At 35.7% G+C, this 14,573-nt stretch overlaps 1 pseudogene; it reads left to right on the top strand.

Moving 5' to 3' along the window:
- The first annotated feature begins 12,592 nt into the window (after positions 1–12,592).
- LOC129501688 (COP9 signalosome complex subunit 8-like) lies at positions 12,593–13,260 on the top strand (annotated as a pseudogene).
- The last annotated feature ends 1,313 nt before the right edge of the window (positions 13,261–14,573 follow it).

The raw sequence follows: 14,573 nt of genomic DNA, 5'->3' as shown, positions 1-14,573 counted from the left end.
TCTCATGAATGAGTGTATAAAATCGTTAGGAGAGTTTAATTTGGGTTTTGGTAACAGAATTCGATAAATGAAAATAGAATATTTCAAGTGAAGGACCTGAAATACGATGTTGTCCTAGTTGAGGTTAGAGGAAGAGCAATGAGAATTCCTTCATCTTCACTTGGGATGTGCATAGTCCTTACAGTAAAGAAATTAATCTCTTGCCTTTTGTATATTTGGAAATCAGAGGGTATATTCCTGAGACTACAGTGTAGAAAAATGTTTTTCACAAATATCTGATATTTCTTATGTTTTCCAGTAAAGTTTTATAAAGATTAGAACTATTTGTATCCAAGTTAACCACCAATAATCTGAAAAAGAATGTGATCTGGGTTTTTATAAGAGGTCCTATGGTCCACAATTTATATTAAGTGATTAATCATATCATCTTTACCAAGCAAAGCTAGTCCTTTGATACCAAATAATTTCTCTCTATTTGGATATTGGCCAGACAACAAGCTTTCTTTCTGGTTTCCTCAATTAGTGAGTAGCTTTATTTGGTAGGAGTAATTTCTGACCCTTGAGTATTGTCATTTGAGCTTTGTTGTATTTTTAAAATTTTAATCTCATTTAAGTGAAAACTTAAAAGAGAAAAATATTAATCTCATGACATTACTATCTTCAGAAGCAAAATGCATCCATATAACCATAATTGTCACATTACCACAAAGATGATTGTTTATCTTATTGAATCTTAGATTTTTGCTATATTTCTAGCTATTAACTATATTTAATATGTTGGGAGTTAAGAGTTAGAGAAAGAAATATAAATAAGTATATTACAGCATTTGCTCTATATGAGTTATAAAGCTAGCAGTGTTCTGCTTACAAACTTATTTTGACATCATTAATTAAAAATAAAAATAGAAAAACTATTATATGTATAGGCTTGTTGTTTCTCCCTAGGAATTTAGATGTATGTGTATATAAAAATACTTTTATTTTAATCTGGATAAATATAAATTGTGATATTTCAAAAAAAAAACAGTAATATAAAGAAGAGAATGCTTCAATATGAATACCAGATAAAGTTGTCAGATCAGATGAGTCCCAGTAGCAGCCTTAACCAATAAGATCTAGGATGGTGAGTTCCCAAATAAGCTCAGTGAAGCCAGAATTCGTTTTCTCACCCATTGATAACAATTATAACTTCAGTGAGTAGATAAATCCTGTTATAGAAATGAACAGAACATTTTCTCTTAGAACTGATGCCATTATAAATTCATTTGATTAATGTTAATTTCTGATTATGATTTGGCATTCCATGTAGCTCTGCTTACTTGTGTAGCTAGGTTCATGTACTATGGTAAAATATGATTGGTATTCTGTTTTCATATGCCAATCTTCAGGTTTGTTTGTATAACTATTCCTCAGGTAGAAGGCCTTTTACTTGTTTTGATGAAATTGGGTTTCTTAACTCTTCCATATGAGGACTATAACTTGAATTGTGGTACAATGATCACTCGCTCCTTCTCAGCACAAAACTATCATGCACTACCCTCTTGACTTCCTCCAATTAACTTCTAACCACATTATGGGGAGGTGTGTTGGTAACTACTTACATGAGGAACTCTTCAAAGAAAAAGACTGCTTTCCCTCAAGGTGATTCATGCAAACCATGTTCAGAAGCTCTTCTACTTAAATGTTATATGGAAAGAAATTTCCTACACATGCTGCAATAATTTCTCCCAATTTAGATTCATAGTTAAATATAGCATATAAGGGCAGCCCCGGTGGCTCAGCGGTTTAGCGCCACCTTCAGCCCAGGGTGTGATCTTGGGGACCAGGGATCAAGTCCCACGTCAGGCTCCCTGCTGCATGGAGCCTGCTTCTTCCCCGCCCCCCTCTCTCTTTGTATCTCATAAGTAAATAAATAAAATATTAAAAAATAAAAAAAATATATAGCATATAAGCTATGTCTACAGGATCTAGAGGCAGTATTTGCAAGCCTTACTGCTAGTGATCAGGACAATCTTTGAAAAGAACAGTCAGTTTTGGCTATGTAAGTAAGCTATGATTATTTGTACAATTTTAATTTATTTGCAATCAAAATTTGACAGGGTATCTGAAAATGCTAGGCAGTGTTTCCAAAATCACAGTCAAATTCTGCGTCAGTAGATTGCCAAAAGGACTAATACATCTCATACATGATAAAACTATGTCCTAATCTACATTTTGCTAACCTTTGGCATCTTTGAAATAATCTATAAAATCTTTTCCTTATAAAGTAAAAATTCCTGTTCTTGAAGAGCATAAGCAGTATTGTTCGGTAAATGTATAATAACTATTGGTGGGAGATCTAAATTGTAGCATTCGATAATTTTTACTGTTCCAGTACTACTACTACAGCTGAATCCAAGCTACAACATGCCACCAGTGAATGTGGAGTTAGGAAAAGATGCACAAAATGCTCTCATAAACCAGAGTCATATGGCTTCAGTGTATAAGTGAATAAGATAATTTTTTAAAATTTTTAAAAGATTTTTAAAATATGTATTTATTCATGAGAGTCACACAGAGAGAGGCATAGACAGGGGAGAAGCAGGCTCCTCTCAGCGAGCCTGGTGTGGAACTCAATCCCAGGACCGGGATCACTCCCTGAGCCAAAGGCAGACGTTCAACTCTTGAGCCACCCAGGCATCCTAATGAATAAGATAATTTTAAAATAGAACTGGCTATATTATTTTTAAAAGGTTTATTTTAGAGAGGGTGAGTGTGCGAGTTGGGGGACGGACAGAGGGAGAGACTCTTCAAGTGAACACCCCCCTGAGTGCAGAGAAGGACATAGGATTCAATCCTAAAACCCATGAGCTCATGACCAGAGTGGAAACCAACAATCCAACATTCAACCAACTGAGCCAACCAGGGGCCATAGAACAGGAAATAATTTTTATCATGAAAAAACAAAAGGATCCATGTTTAATATGTCATAAAGAGATAATAAAAACTAAAATATGGGGAGTTTAGATTTATTTAAGTTCAATTTTAAATAAAATGATTTGATTTGAAAGTAATATATTAGAATATTTTACCCTGGCTCATTCATTATAGAAGAAAGGAAGTTCCAAAGTATAGACTAGTTCGTTGACAAGGCTTAAACTATGATTAATTCTTCATATGCTTACAGTGAAAAAATGGACTGAAAAAAATGAAAAAACATTAGGTAGATCAGGGGACCCTGGGTGGCTCAGTCAGATTAAGCAGCCGCTTTCAGCTCAGGTCATGAGTTTAAGGTCTTGGGATCAAGCCTCACATCAGGCTCCCTGTTCAACAGGGAGTCTGCTGTTCCCTCTGCGTGCTCCCCACCCCACCCATCTCATGCTCTCTCTCTCTCAAATAAATAAAATCTTTTTTTAAAAAAAAGATTCAAGGATCTCTGGGTGGCACAGCGGTTTAGCTCCTGCCTTTGGCTGCAGTAAGTGCAAGTCAGAGCATCCCACTAGGGGGACAATGACAAACTTAACACTCTTTGGATGATAGATTGAATTTTGGTCTTACAACCAAACGTACCCACTGTGGTTTACTTCTCAGAGCCCTCTAGCTGTTCTATGAATCTTGGAATTGACTCCACATTAAGTGAAACTAGGACTCTGCACCTCATCCGTAATTGTTTTTATTCTATCAAAGATTATAATTATTAGTCTCAAAAGGAAGAAGTCACTGAACTTGGATTTCCAAAAAAACATAATTTTAGAACTCTCTAAAACTTGAACTACTGAATCTTTTTTTTTATTTTTATTTATTTATTTTTTGAAAGATTTTATTTATTTATTCCTGAGGGACACACAGAGAGAGAGAGAGAGAGAGAGAGCAGAGGGAGAGAGAAGCAGGCTCCACACAGGGAGCCCAATGAGGGACTCAATCCCAGGACTCCAGGATCACACCCTGGGCTGAAGGCAGTGCTAAACTGCTGAGCCACCCAGGCTGCTCCCTATGGAGACTTTAGCAGGGTTCAAGGCATGTATATACTCTATGTGGTCTCAGTAACACATTACTCTCTCAGATTTGCACACTTGAAACCAGCTCCTACCATGGAAACGGTGGGCAGAAAATACATTCCAGAAACGACGGAGGTGGGGATGAGGATCCTCTTGATTGTCCAGGTCCAGCTCCAAGGTCAAGTGGCAGTCATGTCTTCTCCCGACCTCCTTCAATAATGTGCAAAGAAACAGGCACTAAGACATGTTGTAAATTGTTAAAACTTAGAGACAAAGAAAAAAAAATACCAAAAGCAGCTAGAGGAAAATGTACAAGCTGATAGCAATGCAAAGGACAGTATATTTCTCTTCAAAGGCTCCAGAGGCCAGAAAGAAGTAGCACAACTTTTTTAAAAAGCTGAAATAACCTGTCAACCCAGAAACCTATAACCAATGAAAATTGTTTTTAAGAATGAGGGTGAATACATTCGCAGGTTAAAAATAAATAAATAAAAAATAAACAAACTGAGAGAACCTTGTGCAAGAAGAACCTGTTATTGTTTTTTAATTGCTGTACAAAGTTCTTCAGGCAGAAGTAAAATTGTATCGAATGACAGAGCATAGATAGAAGAAAATTATCACGGATAAAAGGGATATTACATAATAAAAATGTGAATTCACTAGAAAGACATAATAATCTAAAATATACATTCACATAAACAGAGCACTTTAAAACAAATAGAGGAACCGTGGACTTAGAGGAGACAAACGCTTTGTTCTCACTAAGACTTCCAACGCTCTTCTTGCAGTAACTGATAGAACTACTGGAGAAATAATGAATGGAGAAGAACTGACAAAGCTATAAACCAGCTCGAAATAACTGACATTTACAGTGTATGTCACCCCATAGCGGAAAATATTTCCTTTTCTGGTACACATGGACTATTCACTGAAATAAACCATATCTTGAGTCAGAAAACAGAGCTAAAAATAAACATAAAATGATTGTGGAAAATGACAGATCAGTACACATTTTTACTTCCTGCTATTACCTTCTCTTTCTGCTAACTTTCTGCCTCCTATTGGAGGGTTATATTCATTTTATTTTTTAAGAGTTACAGTATTTAAGATGTAGTTTCTTTCTAGAATACATAGCTGTTTGGACTGAGGTTCTGGGGAAACTGTTCTAATTGCTCATTATCAGTTGTCTGTTTTATTTACCACAGCTTTCCACTTCTAATTATCTTACTTAGGTTGATTTTGCTGTTGGCTGAAATCCACTCAAGGGCTTCCTTCCTGACTTTCTCCTAAATATCTTTTTTTGAAGTTTCATCTTTGTTGTCTTAATAAGTTCCTGACAACTCAATGATAATTTTTGGGTTGAAATTGTTCTGAAAAATTTGTAACCACTGCTCCATTGTCATATGACATTTGCTGTTTATGTGGAAGAGACCATCGTGTATGCTTGTGTGTGACTTAACACAAATTTGTTAGCTTACTGTTCTGGAGGAGAGAGGACCAAGATTAGCCTCACTGGGCTAAAATCAGGATGTGAGCAGGGCTACATTTCTTGGTGGGAGTTCCAGGGGAGAATCCATTCTCTGGACTTCTCCAGCTTCTGCAGACTGTCCCCATTCCTTGTGGCCTGTCTGCCTTTCAATTCAGTTATGCCACCCTGGGTCCCTCTCATGCTGCCATCTTGGATTCTCTCTCATGCCTGCCTCTTCCCTCCATTTATAAGGATCGTTTCAATTGTATTGTGCCAACCTGGATAACCCCCCAGGTTATCCTCATCCCTAAATAAACTGACTACCAGCCTCAATTCCATCTGCAATCTTAATTCTCCTTTGCCAGCTAACCAAACATTCTCTATTTTCTGGGGATTAGGACATGGGTATCTTTGGAATCCTATTACTCTGCTACTATAGAGCTTTTCAGTTTATACACACACACACACACACACAGTAATATATACATAGTATATATATTTCACTATATAATATATATTTTCAGATGTACAACATAGTGATTTAATGGGTCTATATATAATGCCATGCTAATCACAAGTGTAGCTACCATCTGTCACCATACAATACTATTAAAGCATCCTTGACTATATTCTCTATGCCATACCTTTTATTCCCATGACTTATTCAATCACTACCTGGAAGCCTGTAACTTCTACTCTTTTTTACCCATCTTGTCCATGTCCCCACCCTTACTACCTTCCTTGGCAGCCATCAATTTGTTCTCTGTACGTATGGGTGTTTTTTTTATGCTTTTTGTTTATTCGTTTGTTTTTTAGATTCCACGTATTAGTGAAATTATCTAGTATTTGCCTTTCTGACTTATTTCACTCTAACATAAACCTTCTAGGTTTATCCATGTCACAAATAACAAGATGTCATCATTTTTATGGCTGAATCAGATTCCATTATATATGAATATATAAATATACATTTATGTATATATGTATTATGTGTATGTGTATATATGCATATATATATGCATATATATATATACATATATATGCATACCCCACATCTTCTTTATTCATCAACACCTGGGTTGCTTCCATGGCTTGGCTATTACAAATAATGTTGCAGTAAACATCAGGATGCATATATCTTCTCAGGCTTTGTTCTTTGGGTAAATACCCAGTAGTGGAATTACTGGATCTATGGTAGTTCTATTTGTAATTTTTTGAGAAAACTTCATATTGTTTTCCATTAGTGGCTGCACCAGTGTACATTCCCTTTAACAGTATATAAGGATTCCTTTTTCTCCATCCTTGCTAATATTTATTATTTTGTGTCCTGTTGATAGTAGTCAATTGACCAGTGTAAGGTGATGTCTCCTTTTGGTTTTAATTTGCACTTCTCTGATAAAGAGTTATGTTGAGCATATTTTTATGTGTCCATTGACTATCTGTATGTCTTCTCTGGAAAAATGTCTATCTCCTCTGCCCGTTTGTTTTTTGTTTGTTTTTGGTGTTGAGTTGTGTAAGTTCTTTATATACTTTACTGGATTTATATACTTTACTGACATTAACCCTTTACTGGATATCTCATTTACAAATATCGTTTCCTACTCAGTAGGTTGCCTTTTCATTTTGATGATAGTTTCCTTTCACTGTGCAAAAGCTTTTTCATTTTGGTGTAGTCCCAGTATTTTATTTTTGCTTTTGTTTCCCTTGCCTGAGGAGACATATCTAGAAAAATGCTGCTGCAGCCAATGTTAGAGAATTTATTGGCTGTGCTCCCTTTTAGGAGTTTTATGGCTTCAGTTCTCACATTTAGATCTTTAATCCATTTCAAGGCTATTGTTGTGCATGGTGTAAAAAGTGGTCATTTCATTCTTTTACATGTAGCCATCCAGTTTTTTCCAAGCACCATTTATTGAAAGGAATATCTTTTCCCCATCGTATATTCTTGCCTCTTTTGTCACAGGTTAATTGACTTTATAAGTGAGAGTTTATTTGGGGATCTCTATTCTGATCCATTTATCTGTACATCTATTTTTGTGCCAGTACTATACTGCTTTGTTTACTATAGCTCTGTACTATATCATGAAATCTGAAGTTGTGATAGTTCCAACTTCTTTCTCAAGAGTGCTTTGGCTATGCAATGTCTTTTGTGGTTTCCTACAAATTTTAGTATTTCCTGTTGTAGTTTGGTGAAAAATGCTATTGCTATTTTGATAGGGAGTGCACTGAATCTGTAGATTGCTTTGGGTAGTATGGATATTTTAATTCTTCCAATCCATGAACATGGGATATCTTTCCATTTGTGTCATCTTCAATTTCTTTCATAGATGTTTTACAGTTTTCAGAAAACATGTCTTTCACCTCTTTGGTTCAGTGTATTCCTAGGTATTTTATTTATTTTATTTTATTTATTTATTTTTTTATTTTATTTATTTTATTTATTATTTATTTATTTTATTTTATTTTTATTTATTTTATTTATTTTATTTTATTTTTTATTTATTTTATTTTATTTATTTTATTTTGCTACAATTGTATTTATTTTCTCTCTTATAAGGGATTTCCTTCTCTCTCTCTTTTTTTTTTTTTGAGGAATTTGCTTTTTATACCTTTTTTTCTCATGAATCCTTTTTATTTTAACCTTTTAATTTAATAGCAAAAAGGCAATATATAATATTGGTTAGCTCTTGCCACAGTAATAGTATATAACTACCCACATGGAAACAGTGGCATGCAGTGATAAGCATTGTTCATATGTCTGAGTTTGGGCTGTGGCAGCTCTGCTCCTGGATGTTGATTGCTGGTAGGTAGGGAGGATTTGCTCTGTGTATCTCCTTTTATGATCCAGGATAATGGGGCCCTGAATATTGGGTCATAGATTTCTCTTTTTTTAAAAATTTTATTTATTCATGAGAGACACAGAGAGAGAGAGAGAGAGGCACAGAGACACAGGCAGAGAGAGAAGCAGGCTCCATGCAGGGACTTGATCCCAGGTCTCCAGGATCACACCCTGGGCCAAAGGCGGCACTAAACCACTGAGCCACTGGGGCTGCCTGGGTCATAGATTTCTAAAGCAATAATCACAAGCTTATAAAGGACATGCAAAATCACTCAAAATCTCAGTAGGCCCTAGGCTCTAAACAGGCCTACCATATGTCTACACATATTCTCAAAGTCATTACTTGCCCAAACATCAATGGGGCAGGAAATGATTCTCCAATAAAGGTAGCAGGGAATGATTTGCTGAATAATCTGATCTATATATCTCAATATTGATTTTTCTACATCAAATTTTCTTGTTCTGTGGTGTGCCTTTTTTAATATACAGATTTAATCCTTTATTTAATTAGTATTTTCATTTATGTAACTATCATCTTGTCTTCAATTTCTTAAACTTCAACCACTCTCTGCCTTCAGTATTTAAAGCTGAAAAATTTGTCTATGCCAGTATTTTGATTGTTATCTGAATTTATTCAGTCGCTGTAAAGTCAGAACTTATTTTAAACATGTATACGAATGATCTTTATCAATTTGTTAATGTTGCCTAAATTTATCCTTTTACCTTATTCATTTCCTATTCACTTAATACATATATTTTAAGTGCTTATTATGTTATCAGGCACCCATATGGATAAAATAGTTACAGAATTATGTCATGTACATTTTAATTTTGAAATTAATCAAATGAACCAAAGCATTTAATTGATGATAGCCTGAAGGCTTTAAGGGAAAAGTAACTTTAGACTATAACTTCAGATAATCATTTGTTGATTCTTGTCTTTCTTTCCCTCCCTCTTTCCTCTGTATATATACACATATATATTTTCTACTTATATATGTGTATATATATATATATATATATATATATATATGGACACACACATACATATATATGTATTCTCTCTCTCTCTCTCTCTTTGATGAGAATAAGTTCTACTCTCAGCAAATTTCAATTAAACAATACAGTGTTATCAACTATAGTTGCCATGTTGTATTTCAGGTCCTATATAGATTTGCCTAATTCTGGACATCACACATATATCAAATTATAAATATTTGCTCCTTTGTAACTTTTTGTTTTGTTTTGCTTTGTTTTGTTTTTATTTAACATAATTTCATCACGGATCATCCATGTTGTATCATGTAACAGTTTTATAACCACATAATAATCAATTGTTTGGATATACTGTATTTTATTTATCTATATATCAGTTTTTGGACTTTTCTACTTTCTGGCTCTTTTGAATGATGCTGCAAAAAAATATTCTTGTGCAAGTTTTGTATAGACATATATTTCATTTCTCTTGAATATACACCATACAGTCATATGGTAATTCTGTATTTAACTATTTGAGAAATTGGCAGACCATCATTCAAAGTGGCTACACAATTTTACTCTCTCACCTGCAATATATGAGATACCCATTTCTCCACATCTTTGCCAATATGTATTATCCTATTATTTATTCTAACCATCCTAGTAGGTGTGAAGTTAGAAGTTTAAGTTTTAGGGCTCTTCAGGGAAATTAGAATTACTACAGGGAACTGATCCATAAGAACAAAAAAATTATAACGTGGTTCTAATCCTGAAAATGAGGACACTCATTTGTCCAGAAAGCTGAACTTAGTCTCAGAAGTCTGATCCATAAGAACAAAAAAATTATAACGTGGTTCTAATCCTGAAAATGAGGACACATCACATTTGTCCAGAAAGCTGAACTTAGTCTCAGAAGTCTCTCCTTGAAGTCTAGTCATCATATCTAATTCAAAATTATCCATTGTAAGAAGAAGTTTTTTTTTTTACTGCTTGATTAAATATGAAGCATGATTTAATAGTATATGTTATTCGTGGCTTCACAACATTGTGTACATTTTAGTAACTCTCCTTATTTTATGTCCTGATTTTCCAGTACAAAAGGCAGATAACCTGAACTGAAACTTCTCAGCAGGTGTATGACCTAGATTCCAATCAGTCAGATACAACTAACCAAGATTTGTGTTTGGAGTCAATCAGTGTGGTAATGAAGACTCAATTCTTCATGAATTGTGGTGACAGAAATGCTCGTAGCCAGATGCAGTGTCACTGGTACTAAATGGTGTGTTTTGGCATAGTTCCTACTTTCTGGCTCTTGCCAACAATTAGTATTTTACTAATCTACCAAGAATGGGTTTTGTTATTTGTATTCCCAATTGATAATGTTCTAAAATATTTTTCCAATTTACTTCGAGTTATATATAAACCAATAAAAGAATTATATACATATATAAACTAATCCCTTTTATTCCCATTACATTCCCTTTTTATAATTCCAAAATGATAACATCAGAGAAATAATAAAAATTGATTTAAGTATATCAAAAAGTTCATGTCAACACTGTTCCAATGGATATTTTACTATGCAGGCTTTTACTTTTTATCTTTTTAAAATTATGGCTTTATATCAAATAAAAATTACATATATTACAAATCTGTTTACATATTTTTATTTGCATTCACTTCTATTTTCTTCAGATTTTGAGGGAGCATTTTTGTTACAATTTTGTACAAATTATTTGCTTTGTTTGCATTCTTTTCTTTGATGCCTGCATTAAAAACAAGATCTCTGGCCACAAAACCTGTTCATACAGAAATGCACCTCCAACACTATGCCAGGAAGGCTTTATCTTGCCTGTGTGAAAAAAATATTCTCAGGGAACTTCCTGTGCAAACTACTCTCATAAATTATGGACTACTTTGGAAGTTACAGAATGAGATAAAGTGATCTCAAATGTTGGTTCTGCTGTTAGCAGAGAAAACCAGAAAGAATAAAATAACATTTTATGTTTCTGCAATTTAATAATTAAAATAATATTAAAACTCTCTGAGAAAAACAGACAAATGTCTATCTTAGTATATTTCTTTCACTTCTTTCTGTAGTTTCCCTCAATCTATTTTTGGCTTTTTCAGTCTTCATTATACATGCATAATAAGGAATTGTAGGTATGGTTTAACTAATAGTATCATACTGAAAAATACTGAAAAAATAACTTGTACAAAAATAAAATGCTAATATCTGTATTTCTTTGTTTACTTTGTGAAATTTGAGGTTTCCTAATTCAGTACCATGTGGCAAGATATGAGGATTTTTTTTATGAATTTATTTTTTATTGGTGTTCAATTTGCCAACATATAGAATAACACCCAGTGCTCATCCCGTCAAGTGCCCACCTCAGTGCCTGTCACCCAGTCACCCCCACCCCCCGCCCACCTCCCTTTCTACCTCCCCTAGTTTGTTCCCAGAGTTAGAAGTCTCTCATGTTCTGTCTCCCTTTCTGATATTTCCCACTCATTTTTTTCTCCTTTCCCCTTTATTCCCTTTCATTATTTTTATATGCCCCAAATGAATGAGACCATATAATGTTTGTCCTTCTCCGATTGACTTACTTCACTCAGCATAATACCCTCCAGTTTCATCTACGTTGAAGCAAATGGTGGGTATTTGTCGTTTCTAATGGCTGAGTTATATTCCATTGTATATACAGACCACATCTTCTTTATCCATTCATCTTTCAATGGGCACTGAGGCTCCTTCCACAGTTTGGCTATTGTGGACATTGTTGCTATAAACATTGGGGTGCAGGTGTCCCGGCGTTTCACTGCATCTGTAAGAGATGGGGATTTTAAGAGGAAACAGATATCCCTAATTTTCAGAAAATTAAATCACACTATTGTTTTTTGATGTTGCCTGGAACATCAAAAAACACAGAAACTAGGCTTTTCGGGGCTAGATCATCACGGCAATGTTTGTGAGGTACTCCCACTCCAATACTAGCAGAATTTCAGGGTTCTGAAAGCATTTGAGAGGCTTGGAAAACCAAACAGCCAACAAAGCCTCTAAACATCAACAGAGGGGATCCCCAGGCGGCTCAGCAGTTTAGTGCCTGGCTTGGCCCAGGGCATGACCCTGGAGACCCAGGATCGAGTCCGGCATCGGGCTCCCTGCATGGAGCCTGCCTTTTCTTTCTGCCTGTGTCTCTGCCTCTCTCTCTCTCTGTGTGTCTCTCATGAATAAATAAATAAGATCTTTAAAAAAAATTAAAATAGAGGGACAGTCGTGGGTCGGCTTTGGTGGTGCCCCTGCGGGACTGGCTGGGAAGATGCCAGTGGGTCATGGTGGAAAGTGCCTTCAGTCTCAAGAAGCTGCTGGATCAGTGCAAGAACCAGGAGCTGGAGATTCCTGCAGGAATTGCCACTCCCCCCCCCCCCTGCCATGTATGGTCAGCTCTTAGCTTTCTATCTGCTCCACAATGACATGAATAATGTAAGATATCTTTGGAAGAGGATACCACCTGCTATAAAGTCTGCAAATTCTGAACTTGGGGGAATTTGGTCAGTAGGACAGAGAATCTGGTAGAGAGATTTCCCTGGGATCTGTATGACCATCAATGCATACCAGTAGTTGGAGACGGTCCAGCCAATCATGGAAGCACTTAGAGATGCAACAAGAAGAAGAGCCTTTGCCCTGGTCTCTCAAGCCTGCACCTCCATAATTGCTGATGACTTGGTGGCCTTTGTTGAGCTCCCTGTGGAGGAGGCTGTGAAAGGTATATTGGAACAAGGATGGCAAGCCAACTCTACCACAAGAATGGTTATGCCCAAAAAGCTAGTTGCAGGGACCCTGGATGTGTCCTTTAACAGGTTTATTCCCTTATCAGAGCCCGCCCCAGTGCCCCCAATCCCCAATGAGCAGCAGTTAGCCAGACTGACTGATTATGTGGCTTTCCTTGAAAACTGATGTATCATTCTGAGTCCAAGATCCACCTTCAGAATCCTGTATACTGACAGATATAGAAATGTGAATTTATTGGATGGATGAAGCACCTCAGCATTCCTTACTGAGTATGTGATAAAATACATATATAAAGTATATTATTATATATATTGTCCTTAAACATTATGCTGAATAGTTGTTGAAACAATTCTCATTTTGTAATATTTGACAATTTGGATGGAGCCCGTCTGTATTATGCAGTTTGTATTTCCTAGTGACTGACATAAAACAGCTCTCCTGCTTCATGTAGGTCAGTGGTTGTCAGCTGTTTGCCCCTGCCCCAGCGTACAGCACACCCCATAGGCACTGATGGTTGATAGTTGCAGTGATTCCTTTGGGGTTTGAGGAGGACTGTCCAGAAACAGTGTCTGAGCTGCCAGGATTCTGATGCACCCCCTTCAGAGAATATGCTCTCCTTTCTCCTCACCTCCTGAATATCACTCTTAATGATATGCTGAAGTGTAGCTGAGGAACAGAAGACCACTTCCTCAGTAAACCAGTTTGTTAACTTCGATATTTTCCTGATAGTGAGAGTACATCCATTGCTGGCAGTGGAGGGCTGGCCATGAAAATGCAACTATTTAAGACCTTCAGGAGAAATGTTAGATGTAATAACTCCTTTCAGAAGAAAGGAATATTAGGGTGGAACGCATTATATTGGCAAAGAAGCTATTAAGATAAGTGATCCACTTTGTATAACTGTCTTGCATCCTACTGGTTGCTTATTTTTATCCTTTGGTTCAAGTTCTGCCTTTTGGAGAAATACCGAACAAGTCTTGCAGTTTTTGTGTGATGCCCTCTGAATATTTGGAGATGTTTATTGTATCTTCAGGTTAAAAGCCCCCCTGCTTCATTTATTCTGCATTTGTTCAATAAATATTTAATTGAAAAAAAATTAAACATGGACAGAATATATAGAAGTCTTCTCAGGAAATTATAAAAATATATGACATTTTCATATATTAAATTTTGGGGAGCATTTGTCAGGACCACTTTCTATGCTTGTCTAGTGCCAAGGTGTTTATCCTTGTACATATCAGATATTCTTTATCTGATAAGGGGAATATTGTTCTAAATGTCTGCTGATAAGTTAGCATATTCAAATCATCTAGTAGGCATCTACTCAGATCACTGTAATACTGTTCAGGAACTATAGTCATTCAGGATAGAGTACAGCCATGTGACCATGGTTCCTTTATTGCTTTCTTAGTAACAGCTGTACATTATCTGCTATTCTAGGCCCTTTCCTTCATCCTCTGTTTATATTGTTCAGCTTCGGATCTTGCCACTGCCTGTACTCTATTTCTGTGTGTCTTATGT

Source organism: Nyctereutes procyonoides, unplaced genomic scaffold (assembly GCF_905146905.1).
Source record: "Nyctereutes procyonoides isolate TBG_1078 unplaced genomic scaffold, NYPRO_anot_genome, whole genome shotgun sequence".
Lineage (NCBI taxonomy): Eukaryota > Metazoa > Chordata > Mammalia > Carnivora > Canidae > Nyctereutes > Nyctereutes procyonoides.
Note: the sequence above shows the minus strand (reverse complement) of the source record. Positions and strands in the feature narration are given on the sequence as shown.